At 38.2% G+C, this 12,311-nt stretch overlaps 1 pseudogene; it reads right to left on the bottom strand.

Moving 5' to 3' along the window:
- Positions 1-7,677: 7,677 nt before the first annotated feature.
- Positions 7,678-10,717, bottom strand: LOC125937555 (60S ribosomal protein L5-like; annotated as a pseudogene).
- Between the last annotated feature and the right edge of the window lie 1,594 nt (positions 10,718-12,311).

The following is a 12,311-nucleotide window of genomic DNA, read 5'->3' as shown; positions in this document are numbered from 1 at the left end:
ACTATCTGAATGGTATCTTCCCCCCCACCCCCATTGATATCATCTTATCATCTACTAAATTCCTGTATGTTTATGGGTTTATTTATGCTTTTTTGTTCTATTGGTCCATCTGCTTATTTCAAACACCATTATCATACCTTTAAAATTGTTGTTGCTTTATGCTTTAATATCTGATAGACATAACCCTTCCTCATTGCTCTTCTCTGTCAGAATTTCCTGGCTGTTCTCATTTGTCTCATTTGTCATATGAACTTTTGAATACACTTCACCACTTCAGGGAGGAAAGTACAGGCATTTTTATTGGGATCATGTTAAATGTACAATTTACCCTGGGGAAAGCTGTCGACTTTATGGAAGTGTTTTTCTAAGACCATGCAAAAGGTTTGCATTTGTTCAAATCTTCTTTCATATTTTTCATTGACTTCTAAAGTTTTCTTCATCTGTGTCTTGCTGAATCCGTAGGTATTTCATCTTTTTGACTGCTATTCCAAGTGAGATCTTATCTTCTAACTGGTTGGTATATACAGATAATGGTACAGATAGAGAGATTGCCACTGATTTCCCTATAGTGATTTTGTATGTAACTATCTTTGAATTCCCTTATTGCTTGACAAAGCTTTTCAATTGATTCTCTCACAATTTGAAAGTATAACATCGCTATCATCCCTATATATGATAGTTTTATCTCCTTTGCAGAAAGACTAAGATGCATGATGCTGATATTTGAGCTGAGATTAGTTTATTATAGCAATAAAATTTCCACTATTCCAATAATATTCCAAAATCATACTTTTGCATGTGGATATCTAATGTATGCAATACCATTTGTTGAAAGACTATTATTTCCCTCCATCAAATCATCTTGGCCCTTTATTCAAAAGCCAACGGACTATAAAAGTTAGGGTTTACTTCTGGACTCTAAATTTCATTCCATTGATCTTTATGGCAGTACCATACTGTCATCACTTTGTAACCTCACAGTACAAACTGCAAAGTACATAGCTTTGAAACTGCAAGTGAGTCCTATAATTGTGTTGTTCTTCTCAAGAATGTTTTGGCTGTTCTAGATCCTTTGCATTTCCACATGAATTTTAGGATCAGCTTGCCAATTTCTGGGATTTTGCCAGAGACTGCATTGAATTGGCAGATCAAAGTTAGGGAGTACCGCCATCTTAACTTGCTGTATTGTCTTCCAGTCTATGAACATAGGATGTCTCTCTGCTTATTTAGATCTTTCATTTCTTTCAACGTTTTGTGGTTTTCAGTATACAAGTCTTACCCACTTCTATTTAAATTATTCTTATTTTATTCTTTTTCATGCTATTATAAAAGAAATTATTTTTGAATTTCATTTTCAGATTGTTTTTTGCTAATGTATTGAAATGCAATTGATTTTTTAATATTGCTCTTGTATCCTACAACCTTGCTGAAGTTGTTTATTATCTCTAATAGGTCTTCAGTGGGTTCTTTCAGTTTTTCTATACACAAGATCATGACATTTGCAAATATAGATTTACTTCTTCCTTTCTAGTCTGGATGTCTTTTATTTCTTTTTCTTGTCTAATTGCTTGCTATAGGGTGAATATTTGCATCACTCAAAAATTCATATGTTGAAGTCCTAACATCCAAGGTCATGGTAGTAGGTGGAAACTTTGGGAGGTAAATAGGTCATGAGGATGGAGGAGTTAGATTAGTGCCTCTATAAAAGAGGCCTAGGATAGGTCCTTGACCCTTCTGCCATGTGAGAACACAGGGAAAACAACCAGGAAGCGACCCCTTACCAGACACCAGACTGCTGGCACTTTGATCTTGCATTTAGCCCCCTTACCAGCAGGAAATAAATTTGTTGTTTACAAGCCACCCGTCTATGGTATTCTGTAATTGTAGCCTGAATGGACGAAGACATTGCCCCTAGAAAGAATATCAAGTAGACTACTGAACTGAGGTGGTGAGAATGACATCTTTGTCTTGTCCCTTATCTTACGAGGGAAAACACTCAACCTTCACCATTAAGTATATTAGTTGTAAGTTCCCATAGATGCTCTTTATCAGCTTGAGAGACTACCCTCGTATTTATAGTTTAAGTATTTTTATCCTGAGCAGAACCTGACTTGATCAAATGCTTTTCTCCACCTATTGAAACGATCATGTAATTTTAAAATACAGCATATCACACAAATTAATTTTGAAATGTTAAACCACCCTTGCGTTCATGGGATAATGATATCTGGTATGTAAAACTCTTTGATAGGTTGATTAAATTTGCTAGTATTTTGTTGAAAATGATTTTTGCAGCTACATTCGTAAGAGATCGGCCTATAGTTTTTATTTTCCTGATGTGTTTGGTTTTGGTATCAGGGTAAAACTGGCCTCAGATGATGAGTTGAGAAGTATTCCCTCCTCTTGTACTTTATGGAACTGCATGAGTTGAATTCTAGCTCACTCGATATTAAGATTAGAACCCTCTTTGCTTATATTTGAGTTTCCTGGTATATTTTTGCCCATTCTTTCATTTCCAACCATTTTAAAACATTGTTTTAGAAGTGTGTCTTCCAAAAATATAATTGAGTATTGTTTTGTGATCCCAAATAATCATGTTTTGCTAATGGTTAGCAAAGTTTTACAGCTATTTTGAACAAGTTGCTTTGCAATTCAATTTTGAGCATTCGCATTGGGCATAAGATTTTCCATGTAATGTTGAATGGCACATAATTTGGGGAAAGAGGACGGGGTGGGCTCTTAATTATTTACACATGTCTTTCTGCGATGAACTTAATTCTATGACATAAATATGAAAGTAAACCCACTAAAAACTGCAGCTGAGGAAACAGAGTTGAATAAACAGAGTTCCTGCCTGCTGAGCTAGGTAGGAACAAACGGGAAAAGGAGGAGTGGGACATTTATATTTGTGGTAATCTTCCTACGTGTCAGATGCTTCACCTCACTGACTCATTTAATGTTCCTAACAATTTTCTCAAGTAGTTATTTTCATCCCCCCCCCCCTTTTTTTCCAGGTGAGAAAACTAAGGTTCAAATAGTTTTTGACACTCAAAGTGTGACTGTCAACATCTTCACCATCTGGGAGCTCGTTAGAAATGTAGAACTTCAGGCTTCACACTAGACCTACAGAAGCAGAATCTGCCTTTGAACAGAAACCTCAGGTGATTTATAGGCACATTCAATTTTAAGACTCACTAGTGATTCTCCCAAAGCCAAAGTGTATAAATAGCAGAACCTACTCCAAAGCCTGAGCTCCTTGCAATAGAGTCAAGTCAGCTATAGCTGGATGTAGGGGTTCATGTTGTAATATCAGACATCAATTTTGTCATCTATTAAAGAGTTAATTACCACCCTAAAAACTGATTCTGTACCTCAGAATAAATAAGATGCTTTGAACACCTAGAACGACAAATAAATTCAACTGCAATAAAAGTTTGTCATATTGAACACTGTTTGAGGTTGAAATGCCACCTTAAGCCCCAAATCCTTTGTTATGCAAGATGTATATGGGTTGCAATGGGACTGGAGCTTATTTCTGAGTGATGCTAACAGCTCTGTACACACTGCAGGTCCATACATCTTCTATATCCATTCAGACTGGAAAAATAATCCTAGTGCACCAATCACATAAACTAAGTGTGGGTAACAAAGGAAAGTCTTTCATGGAATGCTACAATAACTCTTCTAGACCTGGGCCTAGGCCTTTAAATGTGAATGACAGTTAAATAAATTCAATTCACACCACGTACTGCATCAAATTCTTTCAAAAATCCAAAACTGCCCTTCTTTTTATCCTGTTTCTCCTTGTTGACTTTGTTTTTCAGTTTTAGAGGAAATACTGTTCATGTTTGGTTTTGTTTTGCTAGGAAAAAAATGCCGATGCACTTTGGATCTAGCTCTGGTGCACTGAGATAGGCCAGCTTGTTCTGCTCTGAGGGCTTCACAGAGCCTTTTAAAAAGTAAAATCATAATACAGTTCAGGATCCTGACTGTCCCCAGTGAGACCTTCTAAAACTTGAGAAGACTGGATCATCCGCCTCAGAGAACATTGCATACTGTACCTTACTTGCTTCCTTTGGAATTTGAGAGCAGAGAACCCCTTCAGAATCGTCTTTATAGATAATTAATACAGCCCCACTTGTGGCGTTGTAAAAACTAGCCTCAATTTGTGGTTAATTCTCTCAGTAAAATGTAGCCATTTTTAGAGCACCAGTTTTATGAGAACACACTGTACTCACTGATGCTATGGGGTCGTTGGTATCTTTTCCCAGCTGGCAAACTCTCTCTAATGATATCCTAGGGATGAGACAGAGAAAGAGATCACATCTCAGGATTTACATGGCAAATAAATCCTTTAAGCTAGTAACTTGCCCCAGGCCAGGGTGGTGGTACGGTGAGTGGGGTGAAAACACAGGTAAATAGGACTGAGAGACAAACTGCTTCACAGCTCCAAAATAAAACATGTCCGGGGATTAATATTACGGTCAACAGCTATGTTGCTTTGCACAAGTCCTCATATCTGTTTGAGCCTCAATATTCTCATCCATAAAATGGAACCAACCACATGTATCTTGCAGGATTGTTGTAAGAATTAAGTGAGTTAATGGATATAAAGCATGTGGCATGTAACAAACAGGAATTATTACTGTAATCCGATTTAAATCTCTCCTGGAAAAGAGAACCTGAAGTTTAAAGACAAAATAAAACTGGGGAGTAGAACAGAAGTATTCCTCTTTGGAATAGGATTTCTTCCCTTCAGTGCCAAAAACATCCATCACCCCTCCTCCTGAGAGAGTGTAGGACTCTGGAAGGGTAAAGAAGAAACCTGGCTATTGTGGAGAGGAAGCCTGACTGAATCAAGACTGTGCTCTCTGTGGGGCAGATCAGAAGAATTTGGGAATACCAGCTCTGAGCTCCCCACACAGTTTGCCACCTCACCTCTTTTTCTCTCAGCTTTGATGACTCTGGATTGACCAGAGCACTGAGGCCACAGCCTGGTGGAAACATGGCCAAAGATATAAGCCAGCAGGAAAAAAGCCAGACATGTCACTTTCCTAGCTAATCTACCCCAAGCCTGTACATCAAAAGAAGAGGACCCTCCTCATTCACACTCCAAGAAGGTACAGAAACACCAAAGAAGGGGAGACTGGAATTGGTTTACACACTGCAGCAAACTATCTGCCTGCACCCCAAACTGTCAGCTTCAGTTAATCCCTGAGAAAAGGGGGAAGGAACTAAATGATCATTTTAAGACAATCTGGGCCGGGCACTCTCTTATAAATCCCCTGTCTCATGCCCCACCAAGTCTCTGTTGGTGAGGTAGGTATTATGGCCCCTTTTAAGGAAGAGCAGAAGCTCAGAGAGACTGGCAATCTGTCCAAGGTCACACAGCTCAACAGTCAGAACAGAGATCTGTCTGACATCTAACAAACCGGTCAGCAATGAATATTGTTATCTGGTATATAGAATGTCTTTATTTTTGTGAATTTGGGTTTGTTTGTTTGGTCATTTGGCTAATTTCTCTTTGGTTCTTCTTTTCCCCTGAACACTGTTAACTTAAGCCACAGGTAAGAAATCCAATCCACTTCTTTCTAAAGGCTTTGAAAAAGATACTTCAGTTCTTCATTTGAAATGAATATTAAATCTTCCCTGGCAAATCTTTAGATTTCATGATCATTTATTATTGTAGGAAATCTAAAGAATATAAGAAAGTAGAAATCCTAACCCTGATGGGGTCTTTTCCACAGTGGCTGTTATTTCTCTGAAATAACGGATTAATTTCTTGTTGGCACATTCATATAATACGAATACGTCATATAATATGGAGCAGTCTTTATAGAAATTATTATCAGGACTTCTCAGGCAGGAGCAGCACAAAAGGCTGAAAAGCATCTCAAAAGGACTGCAGCCAGGACACCCATTTAAAGACCTCATATATGTTTTTATATAATTTACTTTTTTTTCTTTGTTCTATGACATTAAAAATATTTCACCCACTTTATGCCAAACAGGAGGGCATAAATTACTATACCTCTTTGAAGGAACTCAGCATTTTCATGTGGTCTTTTAAAAACAAAATGCATGGGGCACCTGACTGCCTCAGTACAGCATGTAACTCTAGATCTTAGGGTCATAAGTGTGAGCCCCATGTTGGGTACAGAGATTTTTTTTTTTAATGTTTATTTGTTTTGAGAGAGAGAGAGAGAGAGAGCATGCGAGCACAAGCAGGGGAGGAATGGAGAGAGAGAGAATCCCAAGCAGGCTACCCACTGTCAGCACAGAGTTCAGGGCGGGGCTCAAACTCACAAACTGAAAGATCATGACCTCAGCCAGAGTCTGATGCTTAACTGACTGAGCCACCCAGGCGCCCTGGGTATAGAGTTCTTACTCAAATAAAATAAAATAAAATAAAATAAAATAAAATAAAATAAAATAAAATATATAAAATAAAATAAAATAAAATAAAATAAAATAAAATAAAATAAAACCAGAAGATGTTGGGGCCATGCAAATATTTGTTGAGCTAGCTAAAGGATTATATGTGAAATGACTCCCATCTCCTAAGAATACTGGTTTTATTGAGGTTTCATTTTGTGGGGTTTTTAAAAATATTTTTTTAATGTTTCTTCATTTTTGAGAGACAGAGTACAAGCAGAGGTGGGGCAGAGAGAGACTGAGACACAGAATCCGAAGACTGCTCCAGGCTCTGAGCTGTCAGCACAGAGACGGATGTGGGGCTCCAACTCACAAACCAGGAGATCATGACCTAAATGGAAATCGGCCAGCTAATTGACTGAGCAACCCAGGAGACTTGTGGGTTTGTTTTTTTTTTTTTTAAACAGCATACTACTCCATTAGAAACAATAGGGTATTAACCAGCATAGCCCTGTGATTGTTTGGTTTGTTCTTTATCCCATTGGAGATGTTCCTGAGCCCTAAAAAGACAGACCAACATTCACAGAAATAGACAGTACTAAGCAAAAAGGAAGTAGTTCATCCATTCCCTTTTACTAATTATTTTCCTACATGCCCACCACTCTTCTGATCATACTAGTTTCTTCTATTCTTCATTATCCCTTTCAAACATGCCTCAGTGTTTCTCACGTTTCTTTCCTCAATAACCCATTCCTTTATGCAACCAGCCTTTCCCATATCTTCAACTGTCAACTCCACATAAATAATATTTAACCATCTCAGATCTTTATGAAGGACAGATAAAGGAGGGAGAGAAGAAAGAGGATAAGGGAGGGAGGGACAATTTATTCCTAAAATCTTTTCCCCCACCTTCCCTCAGAGTTACACATCCCTTTTTCCAACCCTAAGCTGGACATGCCTACCTGAATTACCCACACACAACCTCAAATAAATGCATGTTAGAACCATCTTTTTAAAAAACAGTTTTGAGATATAACTGAGATAAAATAAGCTGCACATATTTTAAGTGTGTAATTTGTTGAATTTTGACATATGCTTATACTTGTGAAACCATCACTGCAATCAAGATAGTAAACAATGGATTATGGCCCCAAATTTCTTCAGGTCCCTTTGGAACCCCTTCCTTTCCCACTTTTCTGTGCTCCTCCACCCTACACACCTCCCCAAACAAACTGATCTGCTGTTATTGTTGACTGTATCCACAATTCATTCCTTTTTATTGTTGCTACAAAGGCATTGTATAAATATGCTACCATGTGTTTATCCATTTACCCATTGATGGAAATTTGGGTTGCTTATCACTTAGGGGCTACAAAGCTGTTATAAACATTTCTGTGCAAATCTTTACAAGGACATAATTCCTTTTTTTTTTTTAAGTTTATTTATTTGAGAGAGAGAAAGAGAGAATCCAAGTCTCACGAACCCTGAGATCATGACCTGAGCTGAAATTAAGAGTCAGATGCTCAACCAACTGAGCCACTCAGTTGCTCATCCTTTTCTCTTGGGTAAAAAATCTTTGAATTGGAATGGTTGGGTCATGTAGTAGATGTATACTTAACTTCGCTGTTGTTGTTGTTGTTGTTGTTGTTGTTGTTGTTGTGGGTTGGTGAATAAGCTTATTATTGTCTTTATCCAAAAAATCTTCATAGAAAATTGTGGTTTGGCTTATTAGCTCTCAGCAGCCCACTCCTGATCTCTAAGGAAGTTTGCCTTCTTCTGAGCTACCTGATCTTTCTTCTGGGCAAGAGACATTTGGGGACAATTCCACCTCTTCTTTTTAACTTCTTTCTTAGGCTCCTTCTCATAGATTGGATTCTCTCATATGGCAGCAGGAGCTTTCTTATAAGCATCTGATTCTTGTAAGCATCTCATCTTCTTCCCTTAGGTACTGCATATAATCTGTAACGTTTTGACCCATGATGTGCTTCCGATGTCCTTCTGCATTGAATTCCTTGCTTTCTGAATCATAACCAGGAAATCATTTGGTACTGTGAGGAATAGACAAGCCTCCATCCACAGCTCCTTGAGGACCCCCAAAATTTTATATCTCCAGTAGTATTTCTGGCAAGCCCTGCATCCAAATAGCAGGTGAAGGCACCAGGTTGATCATCAATACTTTCCACACTGCAGTCATCTCTAGTCACTTCTACTTGGCCTTCATAGATCTTATCCACACCAAACCTATGGAGAAGCCTGCAGGCCAGCAGCAGGCCAGTACAATATGCTGCAGCATAACTTGTCAGGCCAACCTTCACACCATACTTTGGGAGTTCATGAGCATAAGCTGCACAAACTATCATGTCTCCTTCTATACGGGCATAAACAATCTGACAAATGATGTCTCTGTTGCTTACACGAAATATCCTGTATTTAGGTGTGTTGTACTTACTTTTATCCTGAATTACCAAGCATTTCCGGGCATAGTAATCAGTTTTAACTTCTTGTCTTCTTCTAAATTTCACTTGGTATCTCTTGAAGTAAGCCTTATTCTTGATAACTTTAACAAACCCCATCCTGCACAACAGAGACCGGCATCAGCAGCTTGCCAAAGACCAGCAGGCTCAGCCATATTTTTAACATTTTTAAGTAACTGCCCAACTGTTTTCCAAAGTGTTCATACATTTTACATTCCTACCAGTAGTATGTGAGATTTCTAGTTTCTCCGCATCCTCTCCAACACTTGGTGGGGTCAATCTTTTTAATTTTAGTCATTCTGACAGCTATGTAGTGACATCTTATAGTTTCTAATTTGCATTTCTCCAATAAGTCATTTGGGGAAATCACAGGGGTCAGCACATCTGGAGTGCAATGGATGAACTACCTCGCCCTGGGAGAACTACCTTTGTGATCATGGTGTCTCCCCTGCCAGGTAAGTTTTCTATTAGCCACATTTTCATGTAATTTCTCGCCATCTATAGATCTTCTTTGGTGAAGTCTATTCAAATCTTTTGTCCATTTTTATTGGGTTTTCTTATTATTGAGTTTTGAGTGTTCTTTATATATTCTGGAATCAAGTCCGTTAGTAAATATATGCTTCCCAAAGATTTCCTCCCAGTCTGTGGCTTGTCTTTTCATTCTCTCCTAACTGTGTCATCTGAAGAACAGAAATTTTAGATTTTGAAGAAGTCTAATGTATCAATTTATCCTTTTATTCAGTGATTTTGGTATTTTTTTCTAAGAAGTATTGTCTGATTCAAGTTCACAAAGATTTTCTACCATGTTTTCTTCTAGAATTTTTATAGTGTTAGGTTTTACATTTAGGCATATGATCCATTTTGAATTCGTTTTTATAAATGGTGCACAGTATGGATCCAAGTTTCTTGTTTTTTTGTTTTTTTACTATAAATATCCATGGGTGCCTGGCTGGCTCAGTTTGTGGAGCACGTCACTCTTGGTCTCAGGGTTGTGGGTTCAAGCCCCATATTGGGTGTAGAAGTTAGTTAAAAATAAAATCTTTAAAAAAATAAAATAATAGACTTCCAATTATGCCCACACTATTTGGTTGAAAAGGCTATCCTTTACCCATCTCATTGCCTTTGCTCTGATATAAAAAAAAAAAAAATCAATTGTTTGTAATGTATGGGTCTATTTCAGAACTCTCTATTCTGTTCCTTTGATGTATCTGTCCATTTCCATGCCAATACCACATTGTGTTGGTGACAACAGCTTAATAATAATGTTTAAAATCAAGTAGTGTACCCCTCCAACTTTCTTCTTACTATTTTAAGGTTGCTTTAATTATTTTAAGTCCTTGGCATTCCCATATGAATATTACAATCAGCTTACCAATTTCGACCCAGAATAGTCTGCTGAGATTTTTATTGGTATTGCATTGAATGTATAAATCAGTTTGTAGAGTACTGATACCTTAACAATATTGAGCCTTCCAGGCCATTTACAAGGTATAGCTCTCCACTTCTTGAAATTTTCTTTACTTCTGTCAGCAATATTTAGTAATTTCCAGTGTACAGGTCTTTCACATATTTGGTCAGATTTACCCCTAAATGATTAATAATTTTTTATGCTATTATAAATGGTACTTTAATTTCAAACTCCAATTGTTTATTGCTTGGTATATGAAAATACAATTTCCTGTTACTAAGATTCAATGTATCTTAAATAACCAATATACATTAAAATTATAAAAAGTCTGGGGCGCCTGGGTGGCTCAGTCGGTTAAGCGGCCGACTTCAGCTCAGGTCATGATCTCACAGTCCATTAGTTCGAGCCCCGCGTCGGGCTCTGTGCTGGCAGCTCAGAGCCTGAAGCCTGTTTCAGATTCTGTGTCTCCCTCTCTCTGACTCTCCCCCGTTCATGCTCTGTCTCTCTGTGTCTCAAAAATAAATAAACGTTAAAAAAAATTATAAAAAAAATTATAAAAAGTCTGGCATGTAACAAGAGATATATGTGTTTTACAAGCATCAGCAAGATCTGATAATGAATTAATTCTATTGTATGTGTATAGCAGGTGTGAAGAAGAGCTAATGGTCAAAAATAAAAGATATTTGAGAGTTCTGAGATGACATGTGGTGGTAATCTTATTAACCAAAATGGTGACAATAGGGTAAATTCACTTCATAGAGAAATTTCTGGACATTGTGTGGCAATGTCTTTTTTGAAATCAAGATAGAAAAATCTAGCAAGTAATTGGAAACTAGACTGTGTTCCTTTGGTGCTTTTGGGCTCCAAGGAAGGCAACTATGTAATCTTGAACCTTCACTGCTCAACTTCCCAGAGTTATAACATGCTGATGTAAACTGCAGATCTTTAAGGTGAGCGGAGTGGGAAGTGCCCAGGACTTCCCAAATTTATTTCCTCATGAAACTCTTATTGGTGAGGAGAAACAAAGCTAGTGCGCAGAGATACTCTTTGGAAAACAACACTCTAAATGACAGAGAATTACGGTATTATATCATGTATCAGCTGCTTGAAAGCCTCCAACTCTTGCACTTGCTCAACTCATCCTGTCTTCCAATATTTAAGCAAATTGGCTCAAACCTTCATTCCACATATATTGGGAAAACTGGTATCCTTTCTAATATGTCTGGGTGTCTGGTGGGGGCTACACATTTCTTTCTTTTTTTTTTTTTTTTAATGTTTATTTTTGAGATAGAGAAAGAGGGAGGGGAAGGGAGAGAGAGAGAACAAGTCAGGGAGTGGCAGAGAGAGAAGGAGACACAGAATCTGAAGCAGGCTCCAAGCTCTGAGCTGTCAGTACAGGGCCCGATGTGGGGCTTGAACCCACAGACCACGAGATCATGACCTGAGCCGAAGTCAGAAGCTCAACCAACTGTGCTACCCAGGTGTGGGGGCTACAATTCAACTGAGTTCCTGCTTCCACTACATTCTTGATATCTATTCTGAATTTCACTTTCTTCCTTATATCAAGCTGATGGGCCCTCCTTAATCCCCTTTCTTTCTGGAACACTACTGACTCAAAGATGAGGGTATGAATGGTACAAAAGAGAGGAGTTGAACCCTGTGTGACACAGTCAAGAAAAAATTGAGAATTAGAAATCCCCATTAATTGAAAATGCTCTTAACTATCCCTGCTTCCAGGAAAGTTACACTGGTTGTCTCTTATATTTAAACTCTTCTTTCTCATATTCCTAGGCCCCCTTTGTCTCATCTCCTCTCCTGGCTCACCCCAACCCCAAGTAACTCTCTATCTCACTTATAACCCACCTAGGGAATGTCCTGAGGGGCAGATTTTCCACAACCATACAAGCTGGTCAGAGGCAGTTTGAGATGGTTCTCTCCCCTCCACAGAATTCCACCACCAGCATTGATTCTATAGGCCATTTTTCCTCCTACCACAATTTGTAGGGCACTACAACACCGCTCTGATCCTCCCCCATTGTGATGTCTCTCTAGAC

The sequence above is a fragment of the Panthera uncia genome, assembly GCF_023721935.1.
Source record: "Panthera uncia isolate 11264 chromosome A3 unlocalized genomic scaffold, Puncia_PCG_1.0 HiC_scaffold_12, whole genome shotgun sequence".
Lineage (NCBI taxonomy): Eukaryota > Metazoa > Chordata > Mammalia > Carnivora > Felidae > Panthera > Panthera uncia.
The sequence above is the reverse complement of the archived record's forward strand: the minus strand, read 5'-3'. Positions and strand labels throughout refer to the sequence as shown.